At 41.7% G+C, this 25,335-nt stretch overlaps 1 long non-coding RNA gene across 1 annotated transcript in view; it reads left to right on the plus strand.

Annotated features, from left to right (window-relative positions):
- The first annotated feature begins 10,763 nt into the window (after positions 1-10,763).
- LOC128348806 (uncharacterized) overlaps positions 10,764-25,335 on the plus strand; it is a 35,418-nt gene continuing 20,846 nt past the window's right edge. Inside the window, exons 1-2 of the long non-coding RNA XR_008318347.1 lie at positions 10,764-10,835; positions 24,929-25,067. This is a non-coding gene — a long non-coding RNA (uncharacterized LOC128348806). The remainder of the gene's footprint in view (positions 10,836-24,928; positions 25,068-25,335) is intronic.

The raw sequence follows: 25,335 nt of genomic DNA on the forward strand, positions 1-25,335 counted from the left end.
GGCACATCCCTAGTGTGAAAAGGTGCATTTTATCAAGATTTGTGGCTTGATAAATGGCACCATACAGGCACTGTTCTTTGGTGCGGCCCTTGGCCATCCTCAAGATAGCCCTTTGGCACTGTCCTTGGCCACCCCCCAAGGACTGAACTCGTTCCACCCAGAGGCGTAACTAGGGAAAACAGCGCCCGGGGCAAGCACTGAAATGGCGCCCCCCCCCGCGCCCCTCCCCGCCCCCCAACATACTACATTATACTTAGGTTTTTCCTCACAAGCGCCCGCTGCCGCTGCCAAGCCAGGCCACTGACTGGCCGCCAGGTGCCAGCAAAGCAATGGGGGGGGGCGCGGGCGGCGCGGAAGGGACCGCTCGTGGGGGAGGGGGCGCTGACGCGCTCCCTTGACTGCTGCAGCGCTGCTGCACTGAGCAGGAAACATTTGTATTAACAAAAAATTAAAAAAAATTAAAAAAAATTGTCATGGTGGCGCCCCCCATGTGACCAGAAAAGATGGCGCCCGGGGCACGTGCCCCCCCTGCCCCCCCTATAGTTACGCCTCTGCTTCCACCAGACCCAGCTGAGGGTTGGGGCTTGATGAGCTCAGCAGGAGGAGGGAGGGAGGGAGAAGGAAACAAAAGAACCCTGAATGTGGAGGGATCATCAACAAAGCAAAACAGCCCAAAACATGAGGCCAGCTATGTTTTTGGACTTTGCATGGTTAATGGTCATCTACGGTATTTGGCTACATTTCAGCTGAGTGGCCTGCCTCACCGTCCAAAACCTGGAAGGGTTTTGGTGGCACATAAAAACCTGAGGTCTTAAAGAAACTCTTACAAGGCATGCTCCCTTGTTCTACTGTCTATCGAAAGAAGTGTTCAGCCACAAGCTTAAATTCAAGCAATTGAATTTAACCAGCCTTTACTCGGCTAGCAGTGGCATTTCTAAGTTAACAAAGCACTTTGGGATCCTTTCCAAAGAAAGTAATTTCTAGAGAATTGCCCTTCGTGATCCATGAAGAGTCTCCTTTCAAAAATCTTTAAGAGAAACCCAGCAGAATACCTGGCAGACTTTCAGAATCATTGAGGCAACATCAGGCTAGTAAGTCTTATGTATTTTATGAAGCCAATCCCCGCAAAAGAAAACAGGTGATGTCTATTAGTAATTATGTTAATACAGTGGAGAAAACAATCAGTAATCTCTTATGCCAAACTCAGCTTGTATATATCTGCCGCAAGATTCTTACAGAGGCATCTCCAGATCATAGGATGAATGTAGGTCTGCAGATGAGTGTCATCTGAAGTTCTGAAAAATAGTGTCAAAAGTGACAACTTAAGATCATAAAATTAGGATGTTGGCTTCCACAGAGAACAGTTCTCTGGAGCTACCTTGCCTCCTCCTTTCTTGCTGGCTTGGCATGTGATGGGATTGGACATGATTTTGAATGATGAATTACCAAGGTGGCCAATATTTTCCACTGGAAAGCGATTTTTTCCCATTCCTGTAATCTGCTCACTGAGGCCCTGGCAAATAGCTCAGTGAGGGCCATTGTATCTCTCTCCTACTGAAACTCTAGAGTGTGTGTAGTCTTCCTAATGGATATCTGCTATCTGTCAGTCATATCAGTCAATCTTCATCTTTATTCAGCTCCTGGGTATTGTGTTAAAATTCATTTTGATATTCATCAAGTTTTCAAACAGTAGATAGCAGCAGCTGGGGATGAAAAATGGCTTCTGAGTCAGCAGTATTTTCCTCAAAGGGTCACACAGAGAGCTTCATCCTGGTATTGCTATCTAATATAATGAGAAGACTCCCAGAAACTGGGAGTATCCAATGCAGATTTTGGGAACAAACCCATTGCTTTCTGCTCCTATACGTGTGCTGATGAAATGAATGGTATGCAACATAAACACACAAAGAGAGTTTTCTATGCCTATGTAAAGATCTGAAATGGAACCACTTTAATACAGGGATGAGAAAGCTGCCTCCCCATCCCCTGCCCGTTACATCTGTGGGAATGAGAAAGCATTTGCACGTGTCAGAGCAATGCACAGCCCCAGCTCATCTCAGTGATTCAAAGCAAGGAGTCTTTCTTCATATGTGCTATACTTGTCATACTGCCCCTGCCGTGCTATACTTAGACTTTTTACCAAGCAAAAGAACAGAGTTCAGAGGGTTTGAAAGGAGTCCTTCACTGAACTGTTTGCAGTGAGCCCTTGAAATTGCTGTATGAGTCTCATTACCCTGAAGCTGGTGATCAGCCATATGCACCAGCAGCAGAAGCTGAAATAAAAGTCAAAACTAAAGTTTAGCCTAGGGTCTTTTTCACAGAAGGAAACTTTAAAAAGGATCAAAGTAATGCGGGTGATGGGGTGGGGGTGGGACAACCATGCTAGACAATTTCCCCCTAGGAAACACATTAGATTAGCCAGTTCAGAATATGATTAAGTATATAGCATTTATATAGCACTTTGGAAATCCAAAACACTTCGCATATATTATTTTAGCAATCATTCCAACAACCTTGTAAGATAAGAGCATACAAAAAACAAGCGACACTCTGGAGCTATAGCACCTCTTCTGTGGAGAAAGGATACTTTGAATCAAGCAATGTCATCACATTCTGTGGAGCTGTATGTTTGGAAATGATGGACTTTTATTTAACCCTTGCTAGCTGGACAAAGCTTTACCTTAAGTGGCGCAGCGGGGAAATGCTTGACTAAGGTTGCCAGTTCGAATCCCCACTGGTATGTTTCCCAGACAATGGGGAACACCTATATCAGGCAGCAGTGATATAGGAAGATGCTGAAAGGCATCATCTCATACTGCACAGGAGGAGGCAATGGTAAACCCTTCCTGTATGCTACCAAAGATAACCACAGGGCTCTGTGGGTGCCAGGAGTCGAAATCAACTTGACGGCACACTCTACCTTACCTTTAGCTGGACAAAGAGGCATCTTTTAAAACGATGGCTCTCTTATATTTAGCAGAAGGAGAGCAACTGATATTGATCTACCTGTTCTAGATGGGGGTCACACGTCCTCAGAAGGAACAGGTACGCAGCCTGGGAGTGCTTCTGGATCCACACATTTCCCTGGTTCCCCCAGTTGAGGCAGTGGCCAGAAGCGCTTTCTATCAGCTTCGGTTGATACGCCAGCTGCGTCCGTTTCTTGAGGTTCATGATCTCAGGACAGTAGTACACTTGCTGGTAACCTCCAGACTTGATTATTGCAATGCGCTCTATGTGGGGCTGCCTTTGTATGTAGTCCAGAAACTACAATTAGTACAAAATGCGGCAGCCAGGTTGGTCTCCGAGTCATCTCGAAGAGACCATATTACTCCTATATTACAGGAGTTGCACTGGCTGCCAATAAGCAAAATACAAAGTTCTGGTTATAACCTATAAAGAGCTAAACAGCTTAGGCCCGCAGTATTTAAGAGAGCGTCTTCTTCTGCATGATCCCCATCGTCCACTGCGTACATCAGGGAGGCTCGTCTGTGGCTACCTTCATGTCATCTGGTGGCCACCCAGGGACGGGCCTTCTCTGTTGTCGCCCCGAGACTTTGGAAAGCGCTTCCCATGGGAATGAGAGTCTCCCCATCTCTAGTGGCTTTTTAAAAGTGTCTGAAGTTTCATCTTTTTACCCAGGCTTTTTAACTTTAAATTTTAGATTGTTTATTGATTTGTTTTAAACTGTTTTTAGCATTTAATTGATTTTAATGTTTTGTTTAGTGTTTTGTTGTTGTGAACCTCCCTGAGACTTTGGTTTGGAGTGGTATACAAATATGTAGATAGATAGATATTCAACCCAGCATAGCAAACATGCAGTGGATGTAGTTGGTTGGGATGTGCGAACAGTTCGAGGGGGGTTCAGTTCTACATTGAACTGGTTTGGTTTGACAGTTCTGGGGTGGAACCACCACCCCCCCCCATTAGGTCTGACCTCGGACTGAACCCCCCTAACAGTTTGGGGGAGGGTTGCGATTTTTATTTGGGGGGGATTTTTTGTACCTTTTTGGTACCTTAAAAAAACTTAAATGGCTGCCACACATGCACAAATGGCCCCTGCAAGGCCCAGGGCCATGCCAGGCCTCACAGAGGAAATTTGCACATGCGTGGCGGTGGGCAAAATGGCCACCGCACCACCATACGGAGGCCCGAATGGGCCAGAAAATGCAGCCGAACGGGCCGCGGCAGTGATGTCTGAGGCTGGCGGGGGGAGGGGAAACCTTCGTGAACTGCCCCCCTGTGGCCTAGAGGAAGCCCCCCAAAGGGGCTAAAGGTACCATTTTTTTAAAAATGACGAACCGCCCGGACCAGACCGAACCAGGGTGGGTGGGGTTCTAAGGGATGCCAGACTGAACTGGTCCAGTCAGGTTCGAGTCCAGTCCGGACTCGATCTGAAACGGACCAGCCGGTTCCGTGCACATCCCCAGTGGTTGGTGTGTGTGTTTTCAGAATACAACCCTATTGGACAGGAAACCAACTATTTGTTCCTTTTACTACGTAAACGTACACTACTGCTGTGTAATTCTGTACACCGCCTAGGGATATACATATCAGGTGGCATAAAAATATGACGAATGAATGAATGTTGAAATATGTATGTAAATTTCTACTACTACTACTACTACTACTGTACTACTATGATGAATGCTTATATACCACTTAACAACCAAAAAAAGTTCACAAATTGGTTTACACAAAAAGAAATACATTTATTCCCTCTCCCAAAAGGGCTCACAGTCTAAAACAATATTAGCATAGGCAGACCACCAGCAACAGCCACTGGAAAAATGCTGTGAGTTGGATAAGGCCAATTGCTCTCCCCCTGCTAAACACAAGAGTCACCACTTTCACCTGTCCTCTTTGTCCAGTTAGCAGGGGTAAAATTAATTATCTGAAATAATAATTTTTAATATGTTGGAATTAGGTATATTTATTTAAAGCACAGGGAGCATATGTTAAGATGCCCCCCACCCCCCGTTTAACTGAGTTGTAGTTGTAGACACAGGTGCTCCTCATATAAGCTAACAGACAGATGACGAGTCTGCATTGCTGTAACAAGATACAGCTTTAAGTATACTTAGTGTTAGCCACAATCACAACTGGAATGGGATTGTGTCCAAAGACTTAATCAGACAGCAAGCCCTATAGCCAGCATAGTGAATAAATAATGAACCAAATCAAAATCACTCATGCATCTAATTGGGACATTTACACTGCTTGAGGCATGGCATGCTTTTTCATGCTAGATATGTGCTAAGGAAAATTAATCAGCTAATCAGTTTCCAGGGTCATTTTGAGCTTCAAACTTTTTTTCCAAACCTGACATTAGTGATGTGATGTATGGCACAAAACACCAAATACCATTCTGGGTTGTATATTTGCAGAAGCATTTCCCAGGACTCGGGTAAAAACAGTCCCTTTCTTGTTTAACACTGTTAAGGCTCCATTTGGAGTATTGTGTTCAACTCTGCATGCCAGAGCTGAAGAAGGATGTTTTCAAGTCGGGGGCAATGCCAGTGAGAGCGATGAGAATGGTAAGAGTCACAGAAAGAAGAAGCTCTATAGCCCTATTCAAGTGCTATGCCACACATAAACAATCTGTTCATAGTGTACATGTACAGGTCTATATGCACACATAGGTATCCACATTGAATGTTCAGTACATGTTCAGAACTGCACTTCCTGCATTTGAGGGGGGGTTGTTCCCAGGTTCACGTTTAATATAAACACATGGACAGCTATTCACACAAAAGCGTGTACATGTAGAAGTTTTCAAGTAGAGGCTGGATAGCCATCTGTCAGGGTCCTGAAGTGAGCAGAGGGTTAGACTAGAAAACCTCCAAGATCCCTTTTGCTCTAATGTTCTATGGTTCTGCACACAATGTAATGTCTCAAAAGGGTTTACATCTTCTGACAGTGGCTACTCATGGCACATGAAGCCACTTCTGAACAGGAAATAATTCTCCTGTTGCTTTGCCTTGTTTAATTTCTAGAAAAGGAGATGGCAGGTCTCAAGTTTTTCTAGAAGCAGAGGTAGATTACCACATAGGTAATAGAGACAACTGCCTACAGTGGCAAATCCGACTGGAGTGACAAATTTTGGGGTGGGGGAAAGTTAAAGGTTTTTTGTGTTGTTGTTTTTTTAAAAAAACCCGCTAAAACTGCCACTGCGCAGTGGAGGAGAGAGCTCCTAATGGCCCCACCCACCTCACAAATCTTGTGAGGCACTTGCACTGATGGCAGCAGATAAGGCAGCAAGAGACTTCCCCACACGGGCCCACCTGCCTCCCAAATGACACCTGTTAGTCTATTTCGTCACTCTGCACATGCACAGAAGGCAAAAATCAGCCTGATGGGTGTCATTTGGGAGGAAGGTGGGCCTGTGTGAGGAGGTCTCTCACCGCCCTTGCTGCCATCCAGGATGGGAGAGACGGGAGCAAGATCTCTTCAAACGGGCCCGCCCTCCTCCAAAATGACACAGGTCGGGCCTATTTCCTCCATGTGAGGAGGTCTCTCACCGCCATCTCTGCCGTCGTCAGTGTGAGCGCCCCACAGGATCTCGGAGGTGGGTGCCCTCTAGGAGCTCTTACTGCTGTTCCTGCTGTGTTTTAAATTTCTTTTAAAAAAATATTTAACTCCCTGCCCAGTGGCAAATCTTGGCTGCCTATGGGCAGCAAAAAGCTTAATCTGCCCCGTCTAGAAGCACCACCTTATGAAATGAAAGCCTTCTCAGATAATGAGGACTCTTTGCAGTTCCTCAGTGGTAAGAAAAGCAGAGTGGCTCCTTTCACACCTAACAGCCAACTGCAGGTCCAATGCAATTTCCCCCCCATTCCCCTGCCACATTTCCAGATGATCCCAATCTGGATTCTGGGAAACTGGAAGGGGAAAGGAACTGGCTGAATTCCTCCTTTGCATGAAGGAAAGCCATGGCAGCCAACCAGAGAAGGACAGAGGGAGGAACTTCATCATACTCTCAACTCCAGTTTCAGACAGAAACTGCAAGTTCCAGTATTCGGACGACACGATGCTGCTTTCTGACCTGAGGTTTGGCGACGAAACCAAGGTGCAACCAAGGATTCAGATTCAGGTTTGGTGTCAGAAGCCTTGGGTCACTTTTCTTTCGGAACAATGGGTTCCCACACATTCGGCCAAAACCAAACCTGAACCTCTGGCATGGTTGCCTCCGGTTTGGCATGATGTCCATAGGTGGCCAGTATGCACCTGCTTAGCAGCAGCACTTTCATGTGATCCAGAGTTAGCCCTGGGTTACACTAGCAACAAAATGAGGAAACAGAACCTGAGGTGGTAGAATGGACTGCACCATTTCAGAGTACAGGTGGAAGATCACATTTTTGAATGCTCTCCTACCTTAAACATTCCCTGAAAACAGAAAACCCTGGCCTGAGAAAGACTGGAATAGAATCTTATCCCCTGACATGCTAATATTACATATGCAGAAGATATTTTACATAAAAGTACGTTCAAAAGAGAGAACTCTTGCTTGTACTGTGAAGTGGTACAGTCCAACATATCATCACATCATTCTACCAGCTCATTCCCATCTCTTTCTTCTGTACATGTGTAGTCTTAATTACTGGTATTAAAGTGAAAGATTAAACCATGTCAAGGACCTTTTGCTTTGCCAAACAGTTTTCTTTTTTGGAGTTTGCTTTACATTTAGGATGCTATTTTGAAGGTAGGAACTTAAACATGTCTCAGATACTGTTGGAAACAATTGCATTTCACCTTGCAATTTCCCCCCACCATTCTTGCAATGATAGTATATCCTTCTGGAAGTATAAGCTTATTTGATTACATTACAATTCTCTTTTCCCCCTAATCTAACTGTATTTATTGTACCAAGTCCTTGTCATTGATTATTACTTCCAAAAAGAGTCGTTTGAATAATGTAACACAAATGTATTTTCCATACCTCTGTTTTTTGCCTTTTCTCTCAGTGCTGAGGCAAAAAGCATTCACAGAATGATTGAAACTGCAAAATTTCAACATACACAAATTACTTCAAATGCCAGACCATTCTGGTTTTAGGTCTTCAACATTTGACTTCTTCCTCAAAAATAACAAGAACGATATCCCAAATTTGTGCAACTATTAAAATTTCTTGGCAAAACTCAAGCTTGGGGGTTCAAAATTCAAAAGGGTCTTCTTTTTGATGTTGAAAATTGAGTTTTGGCATTTGTTTCTGCAGTTTGTATCCATTTCCACCCTACATGATTTCCAGCTTATCTATGTCAGGAATTTTACATCAAAGGATTTTTCTTTTCTTTTGATAGGGCTGAGAGAGATTCCTGCCTGCAGCCTTGGAGAAGCTGCTGCCAGTCTGTGAAGACAATACTGAGCTAGATAGACCAATGGTCTAACTTAGTATATGGCAGCTTCCTATGGTCCTAACATTGGCTTATTATTATATTATTTGTATTAATAATATCATTTTCTTTACAAAAAAATGCTTCTCACTGACCATGAAAATGGAACTGAATGGATATGTTATAATGTTTTAAACTGAGCCTTATGTTTTCCAATGATTTGTTCACTTTGAAGGTCACCGAGGATGGCATGCTGTCTTTTAATTTAATTGCATTATAAACATGTCCCCAGCCACTTTTTAATCCAAAACATACAGCCAGTGCTAAATCATTGCTAGAAATATAGTTTAATATACAAAATATGAATATTTCATGAAAACCCGACATTCACCCTTGGGCACTAAAATACAGTTTTAATGGTGAGTTGGAAATAACAGTGGTCTTTAGGTCTTTGATGACTCATTGATCACAATAACATGTATTCCAGCCCTTATATTCCAGCCTTTTCTGCGAGAAGTGACATAGGCCTTTGGGCCAGTTGCAGTGATACTTTGCCAAGCCAGAGGGTTCCATGTGATACAGATGTGAGTGTGCCTGTCTTTCCCCACCAGCATCCAGCCTCCCACCAGCATCTGAACTGACTCTGTACACGTGGTCCAAATATTACTTGATAGTAGTATTTGTTCTGTGTGTAAAGAACTGGTTCAGGTGAACCACTACTACCCCACACAATAAAAGAATGGAATGCTGGCAGGGGAAGATATGTTTCCGAGTGAAGTACAAAGTGCTGCTCATTACCTATAAAGCCCTGAATGGCTTAAGTCCAGGGTACTTAAGAGACTGCCATCTATGAAGATCATCTGGGGAGCCCTGGTTATGGTTGCTACCGGCTTGTCTGGTGGTGACTTAGGGCTGGGCCTTCTCTGTGGCTGCCCCAGGGCTTTGGAATGCACTCTAGTCAAAAAATCAGTCTCCCATCTCTGATTGCTTTTTCAAAGTCTCTTAAGACACACCTGTTTTCTCAGGCTTTTAACTAAAACTAATTTATAAACTGTTTAATTGTTTCACTCTGTGAATGGTTTGTAATTGCTTTTATTTTGTGAAATTGTTTACTTTATTTTTATATGGTAACTTGGACTATGTATACCACACACACACACACACACACACACACGATAAGTAAATAAGATATATGCATTTGTGGCATGCTCATATCTTCATCTTGTGGGGTGGGCTATTCAGGCAAAGTATTGACTGAACTACTTGACTCTTGATCTTTATCATTACCTGTCCAGAGATCCAACATTTGAGAATGCTTATTCATAAATGATCTTCCGTGAGCCCAAACTTTAGTGATAATATCCTAATGGAAACTATAAAACAGGTGTAAAGCTCTTACTTCTGGCTTCACCCTGTTGCACTGGGAAATGGAGAAGGACATGCACACTCATGGCATGCATGCGTCCTTATTGCATGTGAATGGCCAGCAGACAAAAAGTACTCTAATACTATAGTCCTAAAAAATAGTCCTAACTTGTTTCTAAAAGAAAGGAAACCTTTACAAATCTGAACAGAGCCGTTTCGGTCCTTAAGGGAACTGTGATATCACTAAAGGCACAAGGTTTTTTAAGAGCCCCAAAATGATTGAATGTACTTTCCCTGTATTATCCAGCATGGTGGCATTTTAATTCTGAAGCCTCGTGGGCTGTTAACATTGGTCTGTAATTTCAAACAAACAAACAAACAAACAAACAAACATAAATGGTCGCTTCCAGACAGAGACTGTGGCTATATATGCTGTAATGTTAGGACCAATGAGCTACAGAATAATTACCAGCATAGACTAAGACCTTCGTGTATGATTTCAGACTGCTTTAGTTGGGGACAGAGATTAGTTTGCTTGTCCTTTGCTTTCCAGTGGTCAAGATTGCGAATTCACAAATTCGTTTTGATGAGCCCATACTTTAATGATAACATCCTAATGCAGACTATAATGCAGATGTGGAGTTCTTTCTGGTTTCAGCTTCTAGACTAGCTCATGTTTCAATTAAAAGCAAAATTATTACATTCTTTAGTTCATGCAGTTTCTGATAGAATAGTACAATTATATGTTAATTTTGCTAAGATCAACTTTATTTATCTACAGGAAGCCATTCCAAGATGGTTGTATATTTTCTTCGCTTCTGAAATGTTATCACGTTTAATTGCCTGATCTTATTTGGGTTGCAATCATAGTCATTAATTAGCAGGAAGGTGAGGGACAGCATCATATCTAACTATCTGTTATGGCTGCTTTAATGAGGAAAATACCTGCCATCATTTTAAAGGCATCCTGTATACTGCACAAATACAGCTTGCTGTAGCATTCTCATTTAGACTGTGAACATCAAAGGAAATTGATGTCAGGTGTGAACAGAAGCTGTTGAATATATCTGTTGGAGAAGCTGAATGGTATGTCTGGCTGAGAGAGATGAAGGGCAGCTCAAAACATTAACAAAACTACAGGTAATTAGTGTAAACTTTCAAGGGTAAGTTATGCTTGAGGAATGAAAATGTTGTTTATAGCTATTCCCCGTCGTGCCGCTATAGCTAAGGGTCTGTCAATGTTTTCATTTATAAAGCCCTATTTTTATGAGATTGTGAATTAATCATAAAAAACTTGCTTGGGGCTAACCTTTGACAATTTAAAGAAAGAGATTTTTGTTTTTGTTTTTTGTTTTGTTTTCCTGCATTCTAGGATTATATGAATCGTAGTACTATGCATGTTTGGAATATTTGCCTTTTTCTAGTTCTGTTCCAGTACTACTAAATAAGTAAATATTGAAAACTGTGGACAAGATTTGGTTCAAAAATTAGTCTGTAAATTAGACCAGTAAGAGTAGAGGATGGGATCATATAGCTGAAGGACTGCTTTTACAGAAGGTGGCCCTCAAGAAAGCAATCTGCCTGTGAAAACCTCTTTCTAGGCAAGGGTCTTCTGTTCCAAGTGCTCAAAAGGCCACTCTGCATGCCTCATGTAGCCATGCAGTGATTCTCAATATGGAAACCCATCTGTTAGCCTTTAAATGAAAGTGTACGCCAGACTGCATACCTGCAGCTGAAACAATACATCCGCAGACCTTGATGCCCCCCACAAGTACTCTAAATATGGACAATGGTGGAAATCTCTGCAATTCAAAATTTCACACTTCTGCAAACTTATCAGAAAGCTTCAGATTAAGATGAGTTATGGAGTTTACAATTTTCATTCATGCTTAAAAAGTCTGGCAATTGCAAGCTAAGGTGATCACCTTAACTTGCATACCATGTAAGTGTTACTGTCAAGTATATTATGCTATCTTCACATAATAGGCTTCATGCACCTCCACTTTCTCGTAGTCTTTCAGCTCAGCATTGGGCTAGGGAGAGATGCATCTAGGCAGAAACTTAACTGGTGTAACTTCCACAGTCACTTGCCAGAGGTCCACCTGATGAATATATAACAATAATTATTATTCCTGAAACTATTTTTTCATATTTGCAAGAACAAAAAGGAGAAGCGGTCACAAATCTAGAAGCTCATTAAAGAAACACATCTTTGGAACAGCTCCCTTTAAAAGTGATGTCAGTGTTGTCCCTGCTTGTAAATCTATGAGGCATTTGTACTGAAAAAGCAGATGAAATAGCTTGCAAAACCCTATGAGTCATTTGTACAGAAATAGCGACATTACCAGTCACATTTTACAGAGAGCTGTGCCATTAAATGACACAAATTTGACCATTTTTCCCTTAAAGCAATGCATTTCCTCATATTTTCAAATATAAATTATATTTTTACATCAATCAGCTCCTTAATTTCTCCACCCTTGCTGCAGGGATATTTGTGACATTGTTCAGGTGGTAAAATAATATAATTTATGATTAATATTAAGTGGTTGTTAATAAACATTAGCATTCTATGTGCTTACTAGCAAGCACTGAAGTAAGATTGCAAGAGTTGCATGGCAGTGCTGACATTGATTTTTAGCATAAAAAAGAAAACCCACAATGATGAAGACATTTCAAGGACACAACTGGTATGAAACAATATTCTCTCAGTGGGTCAGTCAGTGATTCTGATTGCATAACAACTGCATATTCACACAGGTAGCTGAGATGAACTCATGGGAAGCCATAAGGAAGGCCAGCCTTTTGTTTAACTGCAGAGAGTAAAAAAGATCACTGTTAAGTGGTGAAAGCTTTCCTTTTAGGCTTTGCATGGGATACCACTAATTTGCCAATCAAAAAGAAAATTCTAAGACAGCCATTTGTTACTGCCATGTTGAGATTAATACTTCTGTTATTCAATAAAATGGCTTTGACATATGTGATTCTAGGTCAGATGAATTCATATGAGTTTCCAATATTAAACCCATACTAACATTAAACACTTACTTCATACTGATTTTGGACTATGAATGCAGATTGTCCTTTTCCAGCACTAACATTTTAAATTCTGCACAATTAAAAATGGCTATGAAAAAATATGCAGTACACACTTTATTAGTTAATATTAAAGGTAAAGTGTGCCCTTGAGTCGGTGTTGAATCCTGGTGACCACAGAGCCCGGTGGGTTTTCTTTGGTAGAATATAGGAGGGGTTTACCATTGCCGTCTCCTTAGATGATCCCTTTCAGCATCTTCCTACATTGCTGTTGCTCGGTATAGGTGCTTCCCATTGTCTGGGAAACATACCAGTGGGGATTTGAACCAGCAACCTCTTGCTAGGGAAGTCATTTCCCGCTGTGCCATTAGGTTACATTAAACATTACAGGTGTTTAATGTGCCCAGCATAACATTTTGTTCAAGTGAAAAATGTATATTTGGCCAGGTATGTAGTCAATGCATTTTAAATGGTTGTCTGACTCAGAACAAGGATAAGATAGTGTTACCCACTTTCACATGTGGAGAGTACAGTGGTCCCTCTACTTACGAAATTAATCCGTTCCGAATGCACATTTGTAAGTCGAAAAATTCGTAAGTCGAAAAGCGGTTTCCCATAGGAATGCATTGGGAACGGATTAATGCGTTCCGGAGCCTAGAAAAAAGACCCAGACCCCCAGTAAGGCTTGCAAACTGCACAGGAACATTTCTTTTCAAGAATAAACAGGCAGTAAACAGGCAGGCAAGTCAAGGAAACCGCATGTAAAATTTGTAAGTCGAGGAAACCCCATCTAAAAATTTGTAAGTCGAGGAAACCCCATCTAAAAATTTGTGAGTCGAAAAAACCGCATCTAAAACCGGATCTAAAACTGCCGTTTGTAACTCGAAAAATACTTATGTCGAGTAGTTTGTAAGTCGAGGGACCACTGTAGTTTATTACTATTCCTTGCTATGAAAGAGCACTGTAGACTTATGACGTCTTGTAATATACTCTATCTACAAATATGCAAGTTGAGCATAAGTGGAGGCAAAAAGACTCTCGTATAAAGCAATAGAGCTACTACCTCACATCAGATCACTAGAGGGAGGTTGAGAGGTCCTGAATCACAAGGTGTTTGCATTCAGCCAACACAGCGCTCGCTCTCTCCATACACACACATACACATATGTAGGTGAGGCCTGTTGTTGACTGGGCAAAGTAATTTCATGTAGATTACAATGCCAGGAAATTTCAGGAAATGAAATCCAGGAGGCCCTCTAATATCCAATATGACAGTTTCTACAAATAAGGTTTGTGGAAACTGCAATATTGGAGTGTTTGACCTAACCCAAATCTCAAGGTTGAGTTCTTTAGTTAAGCAGTCCACTCTCGCAGTAAGAGTGGATAGAGCAGCCTGAGCTGGGAGATTGGCTGTTTACACTTTAAGCCTCCCTGTGCATCAGCTAAGAAGTGTGGGGAGGTGTAAAGTTTAAATAGCCACTTTCTTTCCTTCTCAGCTGTTGTGCAGGGAGTTTTAAAGAAGCCGGGCAGGAGGCAAGTGGATGGAGTACCCTGTGCCTCTTACACCACTGGGGAAACAAACTCTGCGCACCAACTGAAAAGTGGGGAGAGTTAGGGCTGTGCTTGAACCATGGTTCGAGCACCGGTTTTAGCCCTGGTTGGGATCAGGGAGTGGGAGCTTTCAGAAAGAGGAGAGCACTTCCTTACCTGCTCTCTGATGCTCCATGCAGCTTCCTGCTGGTGTGGTATTCAGCTCAATTACCCCCAGCACTGGCAGTGTGCACATGGCACCTGTGCATGTGTGGGAGCCATTTCTGTAGTCAGCAATACCATGTAGTTCATGCAAATGGTGCCTGTGCATGTGTGGGTGGCATGTGCATGCTGGCACTGCAGAGGGGTACTTAGGCTGAGTGCCAGCCCAGCAGGAAGGTGCATGGGGCAGCAGAGAGCAGGTAAGGACCTGCATTCTTTTTTCTTAAAGCTCCCGCTCCCCACTCCCAATCAGGGCTCAAAACAGGGCTTGAACCATGATTCAAGCATGCTCCTAGGGAGAGTAGCTATTTAAACTGTATACCAATGTAGTTAAGGGGAGTAGAAAACAGTGAATAACCAAAACTACTCCCACTATAACTACATTGGTAAACAGGAAATTGGCCTGCAAATGGACAAAATCACTATTCGAGAGCCACCTGTATTTGTCATACAATCTTTTATTAATGTGCTTGCAAAAGAAAAGTAAAAGTGCAGTTTGAAATTTGTAGGATTTCAGCTTCAAACATGATTCATTTTATTGACTAATTACCATATATGGTAAACTGGAATCATAGTAAATATGAATGAGAAAGAGCTTTTCTTGCACCATTTTGGAATTATTGATTTGATTATAGACTGTTAAAAATCTGATAACAGTAACAGTCAAAATATGATGATTATATTGAGAACTTCTTCTAAAATACACACACACACACACACACACACACACACACACACAAATGCTTAAACGATTCAGCAAGCATATTCTGATGTAAGAAGTGGTGCATTCAGCTAATTTAAGTGGCAGGGTTTTTCCATGCAAAATTTGGTATCTGTAGGTAATCAGGGAGCCACCTAATGATGCTGAGGGAAATGATTTGACTAGCAAGCCAGAGGTTGCCGGTTTGAATCCCCACTGGTATGTTTCCCAGACTATGGGAAAGTGATATATGAAGATGCTGAAAGGCATTATTTCATACTGCATGGGAGATGGCAATGGTAAACCCCTCCTATATTCTACCAAAGACAACCACAGAACTCGGTGGTCACCAGGAGTCGACACTGACTCGACAGCACACTTTACTTTTCAGGAAGTATGATATTCAGAATTTCTTTAAAAACTACTACAAAAAAGTTGGACAGACTACACATGGAGAGTTTTGACGTGGAAGTGTTATGTACTAATATTGATTATATAGTTGCAAGAAAGAGCCTCATACACTTATTACGGACCAACAAAAGACAAATAGAATGTTATGGATTTATGGTAGGGGATACTGAAGAAATAATTACAGCATGTTTACAATGTAATGTTTTTAAGTTTAATGGTAAATTCTACTCTCAGGAGAGAAGACTGGCTATGGGTAATCAACTGGCCCCACTGCTGGCTATTAGTTACATGCATAATTTGAAAATAAATGCATTACTCAGGCTGTAATCCTATATAAAAGATACATTGATGACATAATTATTATAACCAGAAATAAACAATAAGCAGACAAGGTTTTTGACAGTTTGAACAGGTGAAGGAGTATAACAAGGGAAGCACCGGATAGTCGAGGGTGGTTACCTTTCCTGGAAATAGAAATTTGTCTGGGGAAGGATAACCTATAGACTAAATGGTACAGAAAACCAGCCAAAAAGAATTTAATTCTAAATAGTAACTAACAACTAACAAACAGTGAAAAATATAGTTAAAAGAGCAGTGAAAAATATAGTTAAAAGAGGAGCTTAATGTTTCACCTCAGAAATATAAGGGACAGGCTATAGGAAAAGCTAAGAATCTAGCAGAGATAAATGGATATAAATTCCCCTTAAGAACAGGGGGTTCCAAATATGAGGTAGGCTTACCTGTGTTAAAGATTCCCTTTATTTCTAATAATTTTATTAGGCAATGCCAGAAAAGTTTAAGGAAATATGGGATCAAGGCTAATGTAGTGTGTTAAACCACTAAAACCTTGAAGCAACAGTTAGTAAGATCCAGAATATATGACAAAAAGTGTGAAACTAAAGCCTGCCCAGTCTGTGAAAGTGAGGAAGGCAATTGCAAGCAGAAAGGCGTTGTCTATAAAATCACTTGTGGAGAATGTGGTGAAAATTACATAGGGGAAACAGGAAGACATCTGGTCACCAGATTCAAAGAACATCTAGCAGATTCTAAATACATATACAGGGGAAAACCACGGTTGATACATATGAAGAATGAACATATTGGAATCACAATGCCTCTCAAAGTAAGCATTTTAGAATCTGAACATTGCAAACTTAAAAGGAAGATAAGGGAAGCATTATATTTGGATAAACTACAGTCAGAGGTTAACGGCGAAGAAGAAATGAGGGAAATCTTAAAGTACGTAGGCCATTAAAGGGTGCAAATAACATTTTTGTGTTATACCCTTCATCTTCTAGGTTTTTTCTCTATCAGTGTCAGCGATAACCAAGCATAGCTGTGAGTCATCAACCTTCTCCTCCCCCATTTGTTATGTATTACCCAGGTGTTTAATTAGATTGGGTGAAAGTCTTGGATATAAGAGTGGATTTTAAACAATGGTATAGAACACTGAAGCTGACGTATATACGGTGAAACGTCTGTTCTTTGTTGCAATTCCCTCTTCCTATGTTTTAATTTATGTAATAAAAAAGGTCTTGAGAGAAGTATTGTAGCAAATCCATCATGCATATTGCTTTGCCATTGTATCAACTAATACAAAAAAGTTATTTAAATTTTCACCAAGCACATGCAAAACGTTTTGGGTACAGAACAATCTGTACCCAAATCTTTAAATACATCAGATGCAGGAAACCTGCCAGGGAGGTGGTTGGCCCATAGGATAATGAGGGAGTGAAAGGGATTATTAAGGAGGATATGGAGGTTGCAGATAAGCTAAATGAGTTCTTTACATCTGTCTTCAGCAGGGAACGCATTCCAAAGCCTTGGGGTAGCAACAGAGAAGGTACCTGAGTAACCCCCAGACAAGCTGGTGGCAGCCATAGACAAACCTCTCCAGATTGTCTCAGTGGGTGATGGGGCTCATGGTGAAAAAGACATTGAGGCTATTCCCACAATCAGGAGAAATTGGGCTAGGCGAGCCCGGTGGCCTCCAGGCGGTTAAGCCGCCAAACCACCTCTCCCTTTAAACTGGGTTTGCGGACCTTGCATTTGAGGTCCTAGTAAAGCGCGAGGGGATTATTCTAAAAACAGAAAAGGGAATAAGAATAAATTCCAGAAAAATGGACTTCCTAAATTTAAAAAGTGAAAACAATAAAAATAATGCTGAGAAAGATGAAAAAATTTGTGCTGCAAAAGAAATAATATGCAGGGTTGATGCAAGTCAAAGCAGAAACAAATAGGAATGTGCACAAATTGATTTTTTTTTTGTGCCCAAAACAAATCACCCCTGGTTTGTTTTGTATCCAAATCTACCCGGTCCAAATTACCCCAGATCCGATTTGTATTTGCTTTGATTCTATTCTGATTCGGACAACTTAACAAGGTCCTGGGGTACCAAATTTGGGTGGTTGGTAGGTCCCCAGTGTACCACCTACCACCCAAATTTCAAGGCAGTTGCCATATCCCCAGCTTTCTTTCTTTTTTTTTAAAGCTAAGCTCTAGCTCTTGTAGAAGTGGAGTTATGGAGCAAAATATGCAGTCATTATTTTTCAAGTGTTGGGATTCTTTGGTGTATAATCACTTTTCCTCATAATGAATTCCTATGAGGATTCATTGCACACCTTCATTTCTTCTGTTCATTTTGACTGTCACTGGAGAGAGCCAACTGTCAATACCATGTGCCAACTACACGCCCCCAAATCTGCAACGCAGTGAGATACTCATTTTAATTTTAAGGAATATTGAAATGTTTATATTCTTTGGTGTCTAATACCTTTTTCTCATAATGAATCCCTATGAGAGTTCATTATATGCCTTCATTTCTTCTGTTCATTTTGACCCCACTGCTTTGTAGGTGGGGGTGGGGAATTAGTGGTATCCCAAGTTCCAACTACCCGACAACCCACAAGCCAATGGGTACTCAGTTTATATTTTAGGAATTTTTGAAGTGTTTAGACTCTTTGGTGTGTAATGAATCCTCATAGGGATTCATTATGAGGAAAGGTTATTAGACACCTAAGAGACTAAACACTTGAAAATAATCCTAGCACATAAACTGAGTAGTACCCCACTGCCTTGTGGGTGGGAGCGGGGCATCCCAGAACGTCCCATTGTTCTCATGAGAAACCTATACACAGGACAGGAAGCCACAGTCCAGACAGAACATGGTGAAACAGACTGGTTCCAGATGTGCAAAGGAGTAATACAAGTCTGTGTACTTTCTCCTTATTTATTCAGCTTATATGCTGGACATATACTGAGAGAAGCTGGTTTGGAAGAAGATGAGTGTGGTTTTAAAGTTGGAAGAAGAAACAACAATAACCTGCGCTATGCTGATGACACCACTCTGATAGCTGAGAATGCGGATGATCTGCAAGCTCTAGTAATTACTGTCAAGAAGCACAGTGAAAAAACGGGACTACAACTAAATATGAAGAAGACAAAACTAATCACAATGGGTACAGCAACCAGCCTCAGAACTGATAATGAGGACACTGAAATGGTGGATAGCTTCTGCCTTTTAGGATCGACCATCAACAGTAAAGGATCCAGCAGTCAAGAAATATGCCACAGACTAGCACTTGGTAGGGTTGCAATGAAGGCCTTGGAAAAGATATTTAGATGTCATGATATGTCTACACCTACAAAGATTAGAATCGTTCTGACAATGGTATTTCCCACGACACTCTATGGATGTGAAAGCTGGACTTTGAAGAAGCAAGATAGAAAAAGTATTGCTGCTTTTGAACTTTGGTGCTGAAGAAGACATTTGATGATACCATGGACAGCCGGGAAAACAAACAAATGGATCATAAAACAAATCAATCCAGAATTTTCACTTGAGACACAAATGACCAGGCTCAAACTATCATACTTCAGATACATTACGCGAAAACCCAGCTCCCTTGAGAAGTCCATAATGCTGGGGAAAGTTGAAGGAAAGAGAAGAAGAAGATGACCAGCAGCGAGATGGGTGGACTCGATTACGACAGCAATGAATGCACCACTGAGAGACCTAAAAGGTCAAGTAGAAGACCGATCGGCCTGGAGAGAATCAATCTATGTGGTCACTAAGAGTCAACACCGACTTGATGGCACTTAATCAATCCATCAATCAATCAAAACTTAAATAATATGTGGCTATAGTAAGCAACAAATTTGGAAGAAAACCTAAGACTTTGGGCACTGATAATGGTGGAGAATATACTGGGTAAGATATTGAGCAAGACTTTTAAAATAACAGTATTTTATTTTGCCTCCAGCCTCAGAGGCAAGATGCCTCTAAATACCAGTGGCAGGGGAGTAACAGCAGGAGAGAGGGACATGCAGCTCTTGCCTGGGGATTCTCAGAGGCATCTCTCAGCTCTTGCCTGTGGGCTTCTCAGAGGCATCTGGTGGGCCACTGTGCAAAACAGGAGGTTGTACTAGATGGATCTTGGGCCTGAACCAGCAAGGCTGTTCTTATGTTCTAAAAAGGAATTAAACATAGGAGAACAATACCTTATATTCCAGAGTGAAATGGAGTGGCAGAGAGAAAGAACAGAACTTTGATTGAAATGCCTAGAAGCATGCTTCTTGATTCAAAGTCTGGAAAACAAATACTAGGGGGAAGCTGTAATGACTGCAACTTATTTGCAGAAGAGATTTCCAACTAAAACTAAAGGAGTAACAGTTTTTGAACTGTGGAATGGGACAAAACCTGGAATGGGACAAAAATCTTAAAGCATGCTAGAGTATTTGGATGCAAAGCATATGCACATATTCCTAAAGAACAAAGAGGAAACTTAGATTGTAGAAGTGAAGAAGAAACATCCATTGATTATGCACTGAGAAGCAAAAGCTACGGAATACTTGATCCTATCACAGAGACTGCTAAATGGTGCAGGGTAGAGTAATTTGATGAGAGGCAAAAGTCAGACACCAGTGTGATGTCTGACTGGTCTGGATTTTCCAATAAGTAAAGAAGCTGAACAGCTACCACAGCAACAAAATGCACAAGTAATCATAGATTATGATATAATAGAGAGATTCAATCAAGAAAGGGAGATTGAAATGGAACTAGAGAGGTCCAATTGAGAAGGGGAGATTCAGAAGGAAGCAGAGAAATCCAATCAAGAAGGGGAGATTGAGATGGAACAAGAAGTGAGTCACTCAAGCAGAATTAATTAAGGGATTCCACATAAAAGATTGTCACTGGCAGCCAGAGTGGAGAAAATGCCAGAATCTAGATTTACACAAAATTGAAGGCATGCCAGTTCAGCAACAAATAAATTGCTGCATTCAGAAAAAGAAAATATTGCAATTATCATCATGTGGGCAATTTTAAACGAATTTTTAACTTTCCCCCAAACCCCATAGGATCCTACCTTACAACCCACTTTGGTGTCCTTAGGAGCTACGGGAAACAAAAGAGTGTTTCAAGTTTCCCCATTGTTCCCTACAGCTGTAACAAGTTAAGAACATAAGAACAAAAAAAGCAGCCCTGTTGGATCAGGCCCAAGGCCCATCTAGTCCAGCATCCTGTTTCACACAGTGGCCCACCAGATGCCGCGGGAAGCCACAGGCAGGAGTTGAGGGCGTGCCCTCTCTCCTGCTGTTACTCCCCTGCAACTGGTACTCAGAGGCATCCTGCCTTTGAGGCTTGAGGTGGCCCACAGCCCTCCGACTAGTAGCCATTGATAGACCTCTCCTCCATGAAGTTATCCAACCCCTTCTTAAAGCCATCCAGGTTGTTGGCTGTCACCACATCTTGTGGCAGAGAATTTCACAAGTGGATTATGCATTGTGTGAAAAAGTACTTCCGTTTGTTGGTCCTAGATTTTCCGGCAATCAATTTCATGGGAAGTTGCACTCACAGAGTGCACATTCAAGTTTTGCATTGCTATTTGCAATGCATTTTGCAACCCTGCATTGAAAAACACTGCAGAAACACACAGGAGAACATAAGAACAGCCCTGGTGGGTGAGGCATAAGGCCCATCTAATCCAGCATCCTGTTTTACACAGTGGCCAACCAGATGCTTCTGGGGAGCCCACGGGCAAGAGGTATGTGCATGCCCTCTCTCCTGCTGTTGCTCCCCTGCAACTGGTATTGAGAGGCATCTTGCCTCTGAGGCTGGAGGTGGCCCACAGCCACCAGACTAGTAGCCATTGATAGTTCTGTCCACCATGAATTTGTCTAAGCCCCCTTTAAAGCCATCCAAGCTGGTGGCCATCACCACATCCCATGGCAAAGAATTCCTTAGATTAATTATGCACTGTGTGAAAAAGTATTGCCTCTTGTTGGCCCTAAATTTCCCAACCTTCAGTTTCATGGGGTGACCTCTTGTCCTAGTGTTGTGAGAGAGGGAGAAAAATTTCTCTCTGTCCACCCTCTCCATTCCATGCATAATTTTATACACTTCAATTGTGTCTCCCCTTAGTCACCTCTTTTCCAAGGTAAAGAGCCCCAGATGTTTCCTCATAAGTAAGGTGCTCCAGGCCCCTGATCATTTTAGTTGCCTTCTTCTGCACCTTTTCCAGTTTATAATCTTCTTAAGATACAGTTTACAATCTTCTTAAGATACAGTGTCCAAAGCTGTACACTGTACTCCATATGTGGCTGCACTGTAGATTTGTATAAGGGCATTATAATATTAGCATTTTAATTTTAAATTCCCTTCCTAATGATTCCTAGCATTAGGAATTAGCCTTTTTCACAGCTGCCGTGCACTGGGCCAACATTTTCAATTAACTGTCCACCACGACCCCAAAATCTTTCTCCTAGTCAGTCACTTACTGCTCAGATCCAATCAACGTATACTTGAAGTTGGGATTTTTCTTTCCAATGTGCATCACTTTACACTTGCCAACATTGAATCACTTTTGCCATTTTGTCCACCATTCCCCCAGTTTGGCAAGAACTTTTTGGAGCTCCTCACAATTTGTTGTGGATTTCAGTCCCCTAAATAGTTTAGTGTCATCTGCAAATTTGGCAATTTTGCTGCTCACCCCAACTTCTAGATCATTTAAGGTTGTTTAGAAGAGAATCTCTCTTTCCCAACACAGAACACACATTTCAAACATAGTCCAAAAATGGCCAAAAAAGAAATCACTGACTCAGAATCCACTGATTCAGCCACAGTGCCTGCACTGCAGTAACATCACTGGCACAAGTTGCTCTCTCACACACAATTATGACTCCTTCCTTCCTAACATTGCAACAGCAGCACCCTTAGCAGCAAACATAGCCTTAAGCTCAACTAAAGCAACTTCAGCCACATTTTGACTGAATACACCTTGCAATGCAGATTGCAGAGCAGACCAGATCAGTGAGTGAAGCACAAGTTAGTCTCAAGGCCCAAAATGGAGCTCATCACAGCAATCACTCTCACTCTCACACACAGCTGCCACTGTCTATGTTTTGTCCCAATACTACAGTATCTCGCGAACAAACCAAACCACAACTCAAGGAAGGGAGGTACCCAAGTTCTGCCTTTGTCAATCTGATATACAGCAAAACCAGATAGTTATAGCAGCAATAGCACAGCATATTCTACTCAGTGCTGAAAAGAAAACCACATCAAACCTTTCTTCCTCCTCTTCTGATGTATCCTCTTCTTCAAGAGAGGCTCAGTATAAGGGCTCTCTCTGCCTCCCAGCCTCTTTGGATACATTTTGAAATTCTCACCTTTTGTTTTCCCCCTCCTTCCCCTCAGCCAATGGGGGCACAGTTGCTTATGACAGCACTTGATTTGTATGAGAACAAGCCAACCAAGAAGCAAGGAGATTGCAAGCCAATCAGAAGCCAGTTCCAGAAAATCATTCGGCATGGGAAAAACAGGCCTCCAAAATGGTGCTCTAAATTGGGTTGTTTTGTTTCAAGCTCAAAACAGGCCCTATATTTGAAGGTCATTTTGTTTTGAACCCATTTCAAATTGAAAACATTTTGACATCAAAACGTTTTGCACTTTCCTAGTATTGGGAAAGCAATGTATTTTTAGACTTTCCACATGTCCCTTTGGTGTGTTATTGACACAAACAAGTGTGATGACCTTCAGTGGTTTAGGGAGTTTGTTTTCAGGGGGGGAAATGATTATTTGAGAAAAAGAAGAAAACAAAATCATCCTGTGTGTATTAACCCAGGTAGTAGAGTCACCGTCTTGTGACATTTACCCATTATTTTCACAATAAAATGTGTAGGGTGATGTTGGGCCAATCATTATTCCTCAGGTTAAATTACCTCACAGGGTTGTTGTGAGGTTAAATATTGGAGCTATTCACACATGCAGGCAAAACCGGACTAAGGAAGCCCAGCCCAGTTTTGTCGGAGCCTGTAAACTGCCAGGAGCTGCATGGCTCCCCCCCCCCCCCCGACGGTGGCACAACAGCAACCTTGCTTAGGGCACCCAGGTTATGGATGTGAGGTTGCCCGTAAACTGGGCGTAATGCTTATATGATGGGGCTGTGTGGCTGTGTGCAGCACCTACACTCAAGTAGCCTCCCAGCCAGTGTGGTGCTCTTGCGTGATGCATTATAAAAGTTCCAAGGGCTGGGAAGACGCATCCTAGCCCCCGACCTTCCACACTGGCGGCACTAGCAAGCAATAATCTGGGTAGGCAGTCCACCTGCCCAGGAAAGAGCTCTCAATAGTCTGCGGGGAGGTAAGCATTTTAAGGCTTCCTCCCTTGCAGATCAGAGCTCTTTCTCACTAATCGTGAGAAAGGGCTCATTGAATATTCATATATATGCTACCCTAAACTCCTTGGAAGGATTGTAAATAAATCAGTAAGTCCTATGACTGAAACCCAAGCAAACATGCATAGAACTGGGTTGTATGGTTCAATTTCAATTTTATTTTGATGTTCATTTCAATTCCTTTTTGGAATTTTTGTGGGTTTGCACTTTTTTTTTTAACCATTTAGCAAAACTATTATTATTTGGCACATCTAGGTATTCAAGCAATTTCAAAGCCTGGCATGCAAAGTTAGAGTGGACCCTGGGTCACAAAGGGAAGGTGGGCCCTGCCCCCACCTCATTCTTCAGAAAGGCAGGAGCAGGAGAGCCAAGTGCAAGTTGTCACTCATTTGGCATGCCAGGAACCAAGAAACATTTGCTCCCTGCCCCTTGTTCAATTATAGGTAGACCTCCATTGGTATGTAGATAAGGAGAATGTTCAGAAAAGCAGTATTCATGTTTCTTAACACCCTCCTGCCAACACATGCACATGGTGATTTGTAGCAAGTAGATTAAAAAAAAATCTGAAGAAATACAGTGGATGATTGCTGGAGAAAGATGTTGGACTTCAGGTTTTGTAATGGTCAACAACCATAATAAAGTCTATCTATCTACTTCAGGTTTACTTGGAAGTCATTCTTCCTAAAGGCTGCATGAATGCTTTTAGAGCAACCAAGGATGGATGAAGCTAAGCAGTATGAAACTGACCATTTTCTGGACAGAAGACTAGGACAGAAGACTAGGAGCCAACAGCCAAATGTAAGCTACTCTAACTTTTCTAATCATAGTAATAATAATGGAAGACAGAGGTAAAATAACAATAAATAATAATTCTAGGTACACATGGATGAGCTGTTATTGAAATGCTTTTATTTTTTATGTCATGGTAAAGGGGGGGGGATGAAAAGAAAACAAAATAAAAATGAGAATTAATAGGATTACAGAAATGTTGTAGCAAGTACAGTTAAAAGTGAAAAATAAAAATACATAAATGAAAGAACAAGTATTTTTCTTCCAGCCTTTCACT

The sequence above is a fragment of the Hemicordylus capensis genome, chromosome 3 (assembly GCF_027244095.1).
Source record: "Hemicordylus capensis ecotype Gifberg chromosome 3, rHemCap1.1.pri, whole genome shotgun sequence".
Classification (NCBI taxonomy): domain Eukaryota; kingdom Metazoa; phylum Chordata; class Lepidosauria; order Squamata; family Cordylidae; genus Hemicordylus; species Hemicordylus capensis.